Source organism: Nylanderia fulva, unplaced genomic scaffold (genome assembly GCF_048542155.1).
Source record: "Nylanderia fulva isolate GAGA-0341 unplaced genomic scaffold, ASM4854215v1 Scaffold76, whole genome shotgun sequence".
NCBI classification, from domain to species: domain Eukaryota; kingdom Metazoa; phylum Arthropoda; class Insecta; order Hymenoptera; family Formicidae; genus Nylanderia; species Nylanderia fulva.
In genome coordinates, this window is record NW_028190873.1 from 63,649 (window position 1) to 76,815 (window position 13,167).

General features: G+C 37.4%; 1 long non-coding RNA gene across 1 annotated transcript; it reads left to right on the plus strand.

Annotated features, from left to right (window-relative positions):
- Positions 1-546: 546 nt before the first annotated feature.
- Positions 547-1,173, plus strand: LOC146720153 (uncharacterized). Its single transcript, XR_014926187.1, has 3 exons — positions 547-604; positions 682-845; positions 972-1,173. It is a non-coding gene; the product is annotated as an uncharacterized LOC146720153 (long non-coding RNA).
- The last annotated feature ends 11,994 nt before the right edge of the window (positions 1,174-13,167 follow it).

Consider the following 13,167-nt stretch of genomic DNA (forward strand, 5'->3'; position numbering starts at 1 on the left):
TTTTAGAAAAGATATTCTTACCAAAAAGTGAAGAAGAAAAATCTTGAATATCAGGTAAGGGATAACGATCCGGGATAGTCACTGAATTGAGTGCACGATAATCACCACACAGTCTCCAAGAATTTTGTTCCTTTTTAGGTACCATATGTAGAGGGGCTGCCCAGGAGCTGCTTGAAGGCCTGCAAATTCCTTGCTCCATCATAGACTTGAATTCTTCCTTGGCACATTTAAGTTTCTCAGGAGTAAGTCTTCTGGGAGTCGAAAATTTAGGAGAACCTTCCGTAACGATATGATGTTCAACACCATGTGTTTTTACCGAGGAAATTGGAGAAAAACGGGTGAGTCCTGGAAATTCGGTTAAAAATTTGTGGTACACAGAATCAGGAGATGTGTTAAAAATTGACAAATGTGCAACTTCTTGAATTTTTCCAGTATTCATAAGACCGATAACATTATCAATCAATTTTTTGTTTTTAATGTCAATTAGGAGATTAAAATGACAAAGGAAATCGGTGCCTAAAATAGGACGTTGAATATCCGCGACACAAAATTTCCATTTGAATTCTCTCCTTAAACCGAGGTTCAAAATTAAAGTTTTAGAACCGTAAGTATTAATTTGAGTACCATTTGCGGCAAAAAGTTTTAAATTAGTAAGCCACGGCTTCAATAAAACCTTTTTAGGTAACAACGATATATCAGCGCCCGTATCGACAAGAAAATTCAAATTTGAATGTCTGTCGAAAATAATGAGGCGATTGTTAGAAACACCGTCGTAAGCAGCCTCAGTCTTAAGCGGCGTTTTTAGTTTTCCTGTGAAGCCAAGAATGTTTTGGACATAGAACAAGGTAAAGTACATCGTTTAGCCTTATCACCAAACTTCTTATGGTAAAAACAAATTGATGTATCTTTAATATCTTTATTTGATTTGTCTTTGTTACGCGATAACGATCTAAATCTTCTATTCTCTCTAGACCGGCTTTTGGAACGATCTCGACGACGAGAAACTTCAAGAGCTTCGATTCTTCGTAGCAAATCCGCGAAATCCGAAGATTTATTACTTGTATTATTGGAAACTTCCGCGACTTGCAAACCGCCGTCTCGATCAGCAATTTTATCGGCTAATTCCGCAAGTTTAACAAGAGGAACATCTTCTACTACGGCTAAAGTCGTTTGAATTCTATGTGGTAAGCGTTGAAGCCAAATCATTTGCAAAACACTATCTGCTAAAGATCCTCCAGACAAATGACGAATTTCTCGAAGTAATTCCGAAGGCTTTTTATCATTAAGTTCAATTCCAGCTAATATTTGTCTCAAACGTTTTTCCTCTGAATCCGTAAAGCGATTTATTAATATTTTCTTTAAATAATTATATTTATCTGTTTCAGGTGGATTTTCAATGACTTCAGATATGTTTACTAAGGCTTGTTCATCAAGATGACGAATGACAGAACTATATTTAATATCATCTGATCGAATTCGATAAACCGTAAACTCACTTTCAATAGAAGCAAACCAGAGTTTAGGTTGTTTATGCCAGAAAGTCGGTAGTTTTAATAAACGAAACTCATTTGAGTAAATTTGTAACATAGGATCACTCACCTGATGTCCAGTTTGAGAAGGTAAAATATTAATATTTTCTGATCTAACCTGATTTGATCCGCTCGCCAAATCCATATCAATCTGTGTATCCGAACAGGGTCTAACTGGTGATCTATCGATTGGCATTTTCCTCTTGTTCCAGGAATCCGATAAAATGATTTGAGAATTTCCGTGAAGGACTAATCCGCCTCTGATGTTTCAAAGATCCGGAGAATGAATCTCTTAAAATCAGAATATCCAGCAATTCTTCCAAGCGATGATAATATTTCGCAGACTTCAAATACGACGATCACTTGGCACTTATTCCGCATCAGCCTTTAAAATGCGTCGGCTTTAATATCACGTCGGCTTTAATATCACGTCGGGGTCACCAAAAATGTAGCGACTTATAAATAAATTCACCAGATCTTTGAAAAAGTAATGTTTATTCATTGAAAGTATAAAGCGAAAGAACAAAAAGAATTAATATGTAACAAATAAATGAATGAATGTGTTGTTATGGAAATATTGATTTTTCTTAAAAACATTATGTATATTAATGAATTGAAGTTATTACAAATGTATAAAGATGTAAAAAGTGTAAAAGTGCAGTGAAAAGTGTAAGGTGTAATAAAAGTGTAGAGTGTAAATGAAAGGTGTGGATGATGAATGCTACAATGTTGTAGCGCTTTTATTGTTGTGTTTCCGATAAGCGCAAAAAATTATGATGTTATTTTAAGTAATTAATATTTTAATATTATATAATTTACATTGTTTTTCTTTCAGATTTTATAATAAATAATTTTTTATTTAATTATCTTTATGCAGCATAGAGTTGTTTGTTGCAGATAGATTTAGAGATGTCTGAAGGGCGGATCACTTTCAATGAAAAGGCGTGGATATCTTTGAATCAACGCCATTATATTGTAGCAGGTAACGTATGTATAGTGGGGGTTTCAGTGAGTAAGAATCTCACACTACTCCGGAAAACCGGAATGCCTTTTGAAGGTTTCCCCCACTTAAAAACAAAAAAAAACAAAAAAAAACGCTACTGCCATATTAAAAGCTCTAGCTTCATTCAATTAATAATCCAATATAATAATCAACAATTATTTTTATATAATATATAGTATTTTTAAATATTTTTAAATATTTAAAAATATTTTTTTTAAGATTAATTGAGGAAAAGAATATTTTAAATATAAAAAAATATTTTAAATATTCTTTTTCAATTAATTTTTAAAACAAATTTTTAAAAATATTTTTATATATTCAAATACTTATTATATTATATAAAAATTATTGTGAATTATACTCATTGGAGTAATAATTATTGATTGAAGCTTGTTATGGCACAAACTGAACATCTTGTACATTGTCTGTATAATATTTTACTTATTTATAAAATGTATTTTATAAATAAATGAAATATTATATATATATAATATATAAGATTATAATATATAAGATTATTGATGTTACATTGTATAACTCTCATTTCTTTCTCTCTGCTACATAAGTACTTATGACGTGAAAGAACTTACGAGTAACGTATGATGGCTCAATGCAAGAATATTTAATCACGTAAAAAACTTGAGTTCAAATATATCAATATCAATTTTTTTATAATATATTGGAATATAGAAAATCATAGAAATATATTTTTTATATAGGCGATAAACTTAAAAATTTGATATTGAAAATATTTTAATCATTTTACAACTACACATACTATAAATATATAAATGCAAAATAATTCCGTAAATAAATTTCAAGTAATAAATCAATTGCACACATGCACACAGCTGGTATGTAGATTTTTATTAAATTTATTTTCTGAATTATTTTACACTTATATATAGTGTATGTAGTAAAAATATTTTCAATATATTAAAAAATTTTTAAATCGCCGAAATATATTTTTTTATCATTTTTCTATATTCTAATATATATATATATATATTATAAAAAAATTGATATTGATATATTTGAACTCTAATTTATATACTGGATGATATACTGAACATCCTTGCATTGATTATACATTACTCAACGTTCTTTCACGTTATAAGTATTTGGAGCAAATTATACAATAGCATCAATAATCAAAAAGAAATCAAGAATATAATCAACATATCCCTTATATAATATATATATATATATATATATATATATATATATATACGTTATGCACATATGTGCATAACCATATATACAATTTCCAAAAAGTGGGTGCTTATTAGCCTTGTTACGCTACTGCCTTCTGCTACGGAAGGCCAGAAAGCATTTTCAGGCGGCATCTCGCGTATACCGGCACGGTAGAGGAACAAGGAGAACACGTGATTATCGGTCCTTGTCTCTCTACGGTGCGTCCGCGTGAGCAATGCAATGATGTATGTACGTGTACAGACATGCACCACTACATAAAACCCGAGAATTGGTTTCTGGGCGTTGGCAACACTAAAATCGGAGTTTCGCGTTGTCACCGCGCGAGGTCTCCAACATCAATTCGGAGTTTGGCCGACCGACCTGTCGACCCTTAATGTGATTTATGATCTGCGATAATCTCTCAAATAAAGAAAAAAATATATGCTTAAACGACTTGACTACGACGTAACTAGCAATTTTATTTGATTATTTCACGACGTTTCGACCATTTGGTTGTGGTCCTTTTCAAGTGAAATTTCTACAACATAATGTTACACAAAAAAATATATGTTGTGCTGTGATTTATATAATTTTGTATGAAAAGATTGTATTATATATGTATATATATATGTATATATATATATATATATATATATATATATATATATATATATATAGGCTTCCGGTTCCGGTAAGAATGTGAGTGACAGGTGTGTGAAAGCGTGGCAGGTATTTGTGAGAAAGGAGTGAAATAAGGAGAGAGAAGAAGTAGAGGTAGTGGGTGATAAGGTGTAGAAAAAAGGGGAGGAGCGATAGAAAGGATAGGAGTAGAAATAGGGTAAAGAGTTAGGAAAATAAAAAGTAGGAAAAAGTGAGAGAGGTAGGCGAAGAGTGACACGTGGAAGGAAGGGAGTAGGTGTAGGGAGTAAGTGTAGGTAGAGCAGAAGGATAGGGAATTCACTAGGGAATTCACTAGCGAGTTGGATCATAGAGGAGGAGAAACAAAGTAAGGAAAGTGATAAGATAAAAATGGATAAGGAAGAAATTAATATAAGTGAAGAGACTAATAGAGATAGGATGATAGAGAAAGGGGGAAAAAAGGGAGATGAGGAGGAAATGAAAAAGAAGGTAGGGAGGCCGAGGAAAGTAGATGAGTTAGCGAAAGAGAGGAGGAGTATGGGATGTATAGTTGAATTTTTGAAAAGGAAAAGAGAGGAAGGAGAAGAGGAGGATAAGGATGAAGAAGAAAGAGGTCTAAGGAGGAGTAAAAAGACAGAAAGGCTGAATAGAGAAGTAGGGGGGATAGAAAAGGAGGAGTTAAGGAGGATGATAGAGGAGATAGGAGAGAGCGGGGAGGAACCTCACACTGCCGACGATTGTGTCGGCAATTGTGGGGTCCAAAGATAGGTGGGCGGCCTTCTCCTCTTTCTGCGAGAAGGTAATCTCGCAGAAGGAGGAGGCCGAGAGGGAAAGAGAGAGAGCTGGGCGAAATGCACGCGCCCAGTCCTCGGAGGAAGAGGAGTCGGAGGGCGGGGGTGTGCCTCCCCTTCTCCCGCCGTCGGCAGTTATGCCCGCGAGAGTGGCTGTTTGTGGCGGCGGGGGTCGGGGGAGGGGCGCCCACGGGTTTCTCTCCTTCTGAGAGGGACCCCCTGGAGAGGGCTTCCGGAGCAAATGCCGAATCCCCATTCCTTTAGGGAGGGGGAGGGAGCACCGCTCCGGAGGCGGGGGGTGGCGGCTCGAGCGGGACACTCGAGCCGTGACCCCGCCCCCCAAACTCTTTGGAAGGGCGCGACGTGGGGTTGATACCGCCCCGCGTCGCAACCGCGAGGACCCCCGCACGATGAAATTCGCGGGGGGGGAAGAGTGTCGCCCTCAGCGGCACTCTCCCAAGGAGGGATTAGGCGGGGGGGCGGCCAGTCGGCATGGGGAACCAGCATCCTGGCCGTCCCCCATCAAACGCCCGTGAAGGTATCCGCAGTGGGTTTAGTGAGGTATGTCTTGGGCCCCCTGACCGACCCATTCGTGGATCGGCCAAGGGGAACAAGAAATCCCACATAACCATCCGCTCTCTTCCCGGGGAGCGGTGGTATCCATGAGGATTCCCACTGCGTCAAAAAAAAAAAAAAAAAAAGGGGCGCCCATCTTATTCCTGCGTCGACGATAGACGCAGGATGAGGGTGTCGGGGAGGGGGGAGTGAGGGCGTCTAAGCCCGTAGCTCCTTCCCCCCGGCAGCCTCTCGGGAGGGGGGGCGGGCGTCCTCCCTACGCTTAGGCGTGGGGGGGCGCCTGCCTTCCCAAAGGGATACCCTCCCGGCTGCGGCCGAATCCTAACTCCCACGGGAGTGGAGGGAGCCGCAGCCGGGGGGACCGAGGGGGGGAACGCGCGTTCCTGGCGGGGGGGCATTGCCCGTCCGTGGGGGCGCCTGGGCCCCCCCCTCAGTGACGGAGACGTGACGTACGGGGCCCTCTCACCGGGAGCCATAAGGCACCGGTGGAAGGGCAACGTCGTCCACGGAGGGGGTTCTTCTCCCTCTGAAAAGAACCCCCTGGTGGAACGACGAACTGGACCACTCTCTTGGGGGTCCGGGGGATGCGTCCACTAGGGGGGCGGGGGGCGATGGCTCGAGCGGAAGCTCTCGAGCCATGGCCCCGCCCCCCAAACTCTTTGGGAGGGCGCGGCGTGGGGCCGGTGTTCGCCCTGCGCCGCAACCGCGAGGGAACCGCACAGTCATTGACTGTGCGGTCGGGGAGGGGTCTCGGCCACAAGGCCGAGGCAGCTCCCCGGAGAGTGCTTGGCGGGGGAGCGGCGAGACGGCATGGGATACCAGCATCCTCGCCGTCCCCCATCCAACGCCCGGGATGAACACCCGCTGGGGTTTTAGTGAGGTAGGTCTTGGGGCCCCCCTGGTCGAATCATTCGTGGCTCGACCAAGGGGAACAAGGAGTCCCACATAACCCGCACCCCTACCCGGAGGTGTGTGGTACCATGACGGTTTCCCCAGCGTCAAAAAAAAAAAAAAAAAAAAGGAGATAGGAGAGAAGATCGCAGAGAAGGTAGATGAGGAAATGAGAAAATTGAAGATAGAAATTTGGAAAAAGGAGGGGGAATGGAGAGAAAAAAGAAGAGAAATGAGAAAAAAAGATAGAGAGCCTGGAAAAAAGAGTGATAGATTTGGAAGCAAGAATAGAGGAAAGAGGAAGGAAGGAAGAAAGAAAAAGAGAGGGGGGCGAAGGAGGGAGTAAGGGGATTGGTAAGACAATAATGGGGAAAATGAAAGACATAGGAAAGAAATTAGAGTGGAAAGAGAGAAAAGAAAGAAGAAATAACATTGTAATAAAAAGAATGGAAGAAGGGAAGGAAGATATAAAAGAAAGAGTGGAGAAAATAATGAAAGAGATAGGAGCGAAAACGGAAATCGAATGGATAAGAAAGTTGAAAGGAAAGGAGGGAAAGGAAGGAGAAATGGTGGTAGTAAAATTAGGAGCAGAGAACAAAAGAGACAGGTAATGGAAAGGAAGGGGACAAGAAGCTATTAAGAGGAAAGAGGGTGAGGATAGAGGATGGCTTAACATGGGAAGAAAGAAAGATAAAATGGAGAATAATGGTAATTGCGGAGGAAGAAAAGAGGAAAGGGAACACAAGGTATGGACAAGCTACGGAAGAATTAAAATCAATGACGTCTGGTGGAGATGGGAAGAGGAAGAAGGGGGCATAAAGACAGAAAGGGAGGAAAACAAGGGCTAGAAGAGGGGAGGAGAAAAGAAAGAAGGAAAGAAGGAGGGAAGAGAGGTAGTAAGAAGAGAAAGAAGGAAGGAGGAAGGGAGACGGTTACAGGAAGGAGAAAGGAAAAAGGAGAAAAAAGAAGAAAGAAATGGAAAATAGGTTTCTGGAATGTGGCGAGGTTGAAAAACAAGGCAGAAAAATTCTGGAAGGAAATAGAAGATTGGGAGGTGGTGGTAATGATGGAGACATGGATAGATAAGTTGTAAAATTATTGAAATATTTTCAATATTAAAAAATTCTTACAAATCGTCTTTAAAAATATATATTTTTAAAATAATTTTTATATATTCTAATATATATTATAAAAAAACATTATTATACCAGATAGACTTGAACTCGAGTTTCCAGATGCAAGAGAGACAAGACAAAATGATACTCTATTCTTGTCAAGCAGTCAGTATGTTACCACGGAAATTTCCCCTGCTTCTTATAAATCTAGTGAGAATCTTATCGTTCAGATATTGCATAAAATAAGTGATATAACTTCATGGATTTTTTTTTATATATTCTATATATAATAAAGCAGTCCTCCAAAGAACCGGATTTTACATTTTCGCTCTTAAAAATTTATAATAAATTAAATAAGGACTCGCGGCTAACCCAACCCTACTGCCCATTTCCCCAAGTTTATTAAATATTTTTATTTTTATCTTTTTTTCATAAAATAGCTCTTTAGAGGACTACATATGAGCTTACTGATTAAGAATATCCTAAATTTAATGAGATTCATGAAGTATTTTGACTAATATCTGGAAATTAAGAATCTGTAATTCCCGGCCGGCCGACAGGAGTCTCCACCAAGCCTCCAGCTGACCCTTAAATGACTGAAATGAACCAGCCAGAATTTAAAATGACGTACAAATCATTGAATTTGACAATGTGGCGATGAGTATAAAGACTAAAATTCTTAGCCAGATTATAAAATATTTCATTTTTAATCATAATTTAAGAATGTATGTGGCTGCACTTAATAAAATGGCTAAACGTTTTATAAAACGACGAATTTTGTAATCTGGCTACAACATTTATATATATATATATATATATATATATATGTTATATATTTCAGGAAATATTATACAAAGAATAACATCAATATAAAAATTAATTAATGAAAGGCTCGTATAAATTAACGAAATTAAAAAAAATAAATATTGTAGGCCAACTAAACGAACGAAATTACATAAGATCTAAAGATTTATTAATAATTAAATTCTCATTCCATTAGAGAAACAATATACAACGTAAACGTTTCGACTGCACTACAGTCTTCTTCAATACATAAAAATCAAATATTAAAAAAAACAAAGTTAAATATTAAAATACAAAGTTAACGATTCTTCGCTGATGAACAATGCATGAGTAAGACAATTGGTCTGAGATTCCAAGTTTTGCGACATTTAATCATGCTGTGGATATTTTACGCAAATTAAATTAATATCAGAGAAAATTAAAAAATCTTTCAACTTACATTATCGTATTAACAAGTTCTTCTTCTCAAAATTTCAAGTGTGTGTTGCGAAGTCTAAATAACAAATGTCAAGGTAGAGAGCGTGATGTATTTATTTATTACCAATGTTTTTCTAAACTATGATTCAGCTAATTTTTTAAGTATGTCAAAATAACTACTGTCTAGCAATTCAGTGTCTTTGTTTAAATTAATTCCATTTTTCTGTTCTTTAATATGGATCATTTCAGATATTAGTTTTTTATGGTAATTCTTTTCATGATCCATAATCTTAGTGTTATCCTAGTCAAATGTATGCTGTTCATTTAGGATGTGTTCCGTGACAACCGAATGCTTAGCAGAGTCTAATTTAATATTATTTTTATGTTCTTTAAGTCTCGTTCCTAACTGTCTTTTTGTCTGTCCAACATATGTGGCGTCACAATCATTGCAATTCAATCTATAAATAACATTAGAATTTATGGGACAATTGTTTCTGTCCTTTTGAACCCTTATGAAGTCATTCAATTTTGTAATGCAACGATATCAATACATCAGGTCTTTTTATTGCTGAAGCGACTTTATCAGAAATTGATTCTATATATGGTATGACAAAATATTTAATGTTTGTATTTGTGGTATTAGTATCTATTATATTGTTGTTATTAGACTTGTTAAATTTTTTTGTTAAAAGATGTTTCAATCTGCGTTTTATTTCTATGAAAATTAAGTCAAGAGATTAACCATTGGATAGCAAAATATTAATAGCTTTCTCTATATTTTTTTGTGAAATTGAGGATGTGATAGCAATATAGCTCTATCTACCAAGCTATAAATTGTTCCTATTTTATGACAAGTCAGATGATTTGAAAAAAATGAGAGTAATCTACCTGAGAATATCTTGATGTCTAATGGAATAAGAATTTAATTATTAATAAATCTTTAGATCTTATGTAAATTTTGCTCGTTTAGTTGGCCTACAATATTTATTTCTTTTAATTACATTAATATATATATATATATATATATATATTACTATCCAACTCTTTTTTCTTTTTTTTAATTTTTTCTTTCATCTCCATCCTTCAACTTTCTCTTAGCTTCTTTTTTATCCATTCTATAATAAAAAAAACATTATTACGTTTGTGCAAATATTTTATGTTTTATATATATATATATATATATATATATATATATAAGCTAAGAGAAAGTTGGAGGAGTTATTGGAGAGGGAAAAAAAAATTAAAAAAAGGAAGAAAGAGTTGCAGGAATTTTTAAAATATAGTGATGAAGCAGATGATAAAGCAGATGAAGAAAAGTATATATATTGTTCTATACATATATTTAAATATACTATATACAATATTAAAATATTATATTTGTATATAGTTACACGTACACGCACGCACGCGTGCGCGCACACACACACACACAATACACACACGCACATGCACGCACGTATATATATATATATATATATATATATATATGTTGTGTGAGTACGCCCCTGGCCGCACGCATGTGGGGGACCGAACGATAGGGCTCGGCGACGAGCGAGTGGCAGTCCCTACAGCGGCAAGCGAGGTACACACACGCATACGCACTGTAGTAGTTCAAACTAAGCTCGCCTTATTACGAATCCTTATCACCATCCATACATGGTGTCAGAAGTGGGATCAGAAGGGGTGAAAGCAAGTAAGGCATATACGACGACCGACAGCAAAGTTGAAGTCAATGCAGCGGTACAGCCACCGAGCGAGTTCGATTTTTTGAGACCAGAGCTATGGCCCACATGAATCAAAAGGTTCAAGAGATACTTGTCGGTATCAAACTCATTAAAGAAGAGCAAGAAAGAAAAAATAGATTTGTTGTGCTACGTAATGGGAGAGAAGTCCGAAGAAATTCTTTCCCAAGTTGTGTCGGATTTGAGCGACGCCACGACGTATGAGAAAAACGACGGTGAAGAAAAAGTTCGACGAATACTTCACGCCTAGAAAAAACGTCGTATTTGAGAGATTCAAATTCAATTCTCGAGTTCAACAGCCCGAAGAGAGTGTGGACTCATTCATTACAGCATTATATACGCTGGCAGAATCCTGCGAGTTCGGGAATTTAAAAGACGAGCTTATACGCGATCGCATTGTCATCGGAATTCGTGACTCACGAGCATCCGAGCGTCTACAGTTAATATCGGACCTGACGATAAACAAAACAATCGAACTGGCGAGGCAAGCCGAAATACAGGCCAGAGAAGGCAAGAAGATTAGAGACGACGTATCACAACAATCCCAAGTAAACAGAGTAGCCGAGAATAAAAGAAAAGGGAAAGGAAGCCGGGATTCGTGGAACGATAAGGCGGAGAGCGCGTCGTGTACAAAATGCGGCCTGCCAAAACATGCGAACTGGCAGAGATGCCCAGCGTCAAGCTCGAGATGTCGGAGATGCAGTAAGCTAGGACATTGGGAGAGTGTATGCAGATCAAAGGTCATCGGTAAAGTCAACCGAGTCGAGGAAGCGGATGAAGAAGACACAGAAGAAGAGTCGAAGGAGTCAATATTTTTAGGTGCGGTAAGCGATGTAAACGACTGTATAGGCGACTTTGTTTTTAAAGCACATGTCAACGAGGCCGTGATAAGCCGCGCATGCTCGCTAAAAATAATTATTCGGCGGAACGGTTGTGGTACCGTTAATTGTTGATGTTTTGAGAAGTTTTTTCCGAAACAGATTGATTTATGTCGCTGTGTTTTCTCCTCGAAAAACATACAAAAACGATTTGCTGTAAATATCGATTGGTCTAGAATCTTCTAAAAATATTCTGTTCGAATATAATATTCTATTACGCGGATAATATTTTCCGATGCGTTTTGAACAATATTATAAACTATAACATTAATTTACAATAATTTTAACATACACACATATATGTAAAATAATAAACACATTATATATTCATTAATATTAATATATACATTATGTTACATCCGCGGTTCGACTCCGCGATATATATCAAACGCGCTACGACTTGCAGACACTCACACACTCGCGCCGGGTAATAATAAGATTTATTAAGTAAAAAGTTCAAATTGAACTTTAATTATCAACACAATATATATTATATTTTAAATTATTTTCTGATGCGAGTGATGCTGTGAGACGCGGCGTGTTTCGATATATCGTGAGGTCGAATCGTGGATGTAACAATAATATACATATATATTAATATTAATTAATATATGATAATGTGCGAGCTTTATTGCGTGGATAGAGAGCAAGCGCTCCGATACATGAGATCGCGAGCGGCCGTCTCTCGTTGCCGCGATTCGGTTAGTCAGGATATCAAGGTCCGGAACGCCAACGTTTAATAAAGAAAGTATATTGCGAGATGTATGTTTATTGCGAATTTTTGTTCGATGTTCGGAGAGAAAAGGCCTCGTTTCCCCGAAATTCGAGATTTTTATATGCGCATTTTACATGTATACCCTACTCCTAAGCGACGGGCCAATTAGAATTAGACGGGTCATTTAACAATTCGAAGTAGAGGCGGATGTTTCGTTGATTCTCCTACGAAGAAGCTATCGATTTTCACGGACTCAAAATAAATAATAATAGAAATAAGAGATTACATAGATAAGTCAAATAACAAAGTGTTATCGGTTAACGACTTTCTTTCTATATCAAATAGTATATTGTGATACAAGTGCGAGAAGTTGACAATTGCCAACTCGCACGTGTATCACATACTACTTTATATCATGAGTGCGAACTATGTGGAATGAGAGGGTGGAAGTAGGCAAGGGAATAAAACGCAATGGGAGGGGTCCAGGGGGCGAAGCCCCCTGATCAGGGGTCTAGGGGGCGAAGCCCCCTGGCGGGGGGCCTGCGGGGGGCGGAGCCCCCCGCAAAAGAGAAAGCTTTATGAAATATAAAGAGATTTTATTTATATCTTGTTTTTACAATGAAATAATAGGCAAGCAAAATAAAAATAAGTCTTAATTTTCTTCTAATAGAAAATAACAAAAATAAATAAATAAAGTAAGGTAATCTTTGGTTTCTTTGATAAGTAATAACAAAAAAATAAAAATAAAGTAAATTAACACAATTAAAAAAGTCAAATATAGTAGGCCAACTAAACGAGCAAATAAATGAGGTGTAAAAATTTATTAATAGTTAGATAATTAAAATAACATTTCGTTACAGAAACGATATAAAT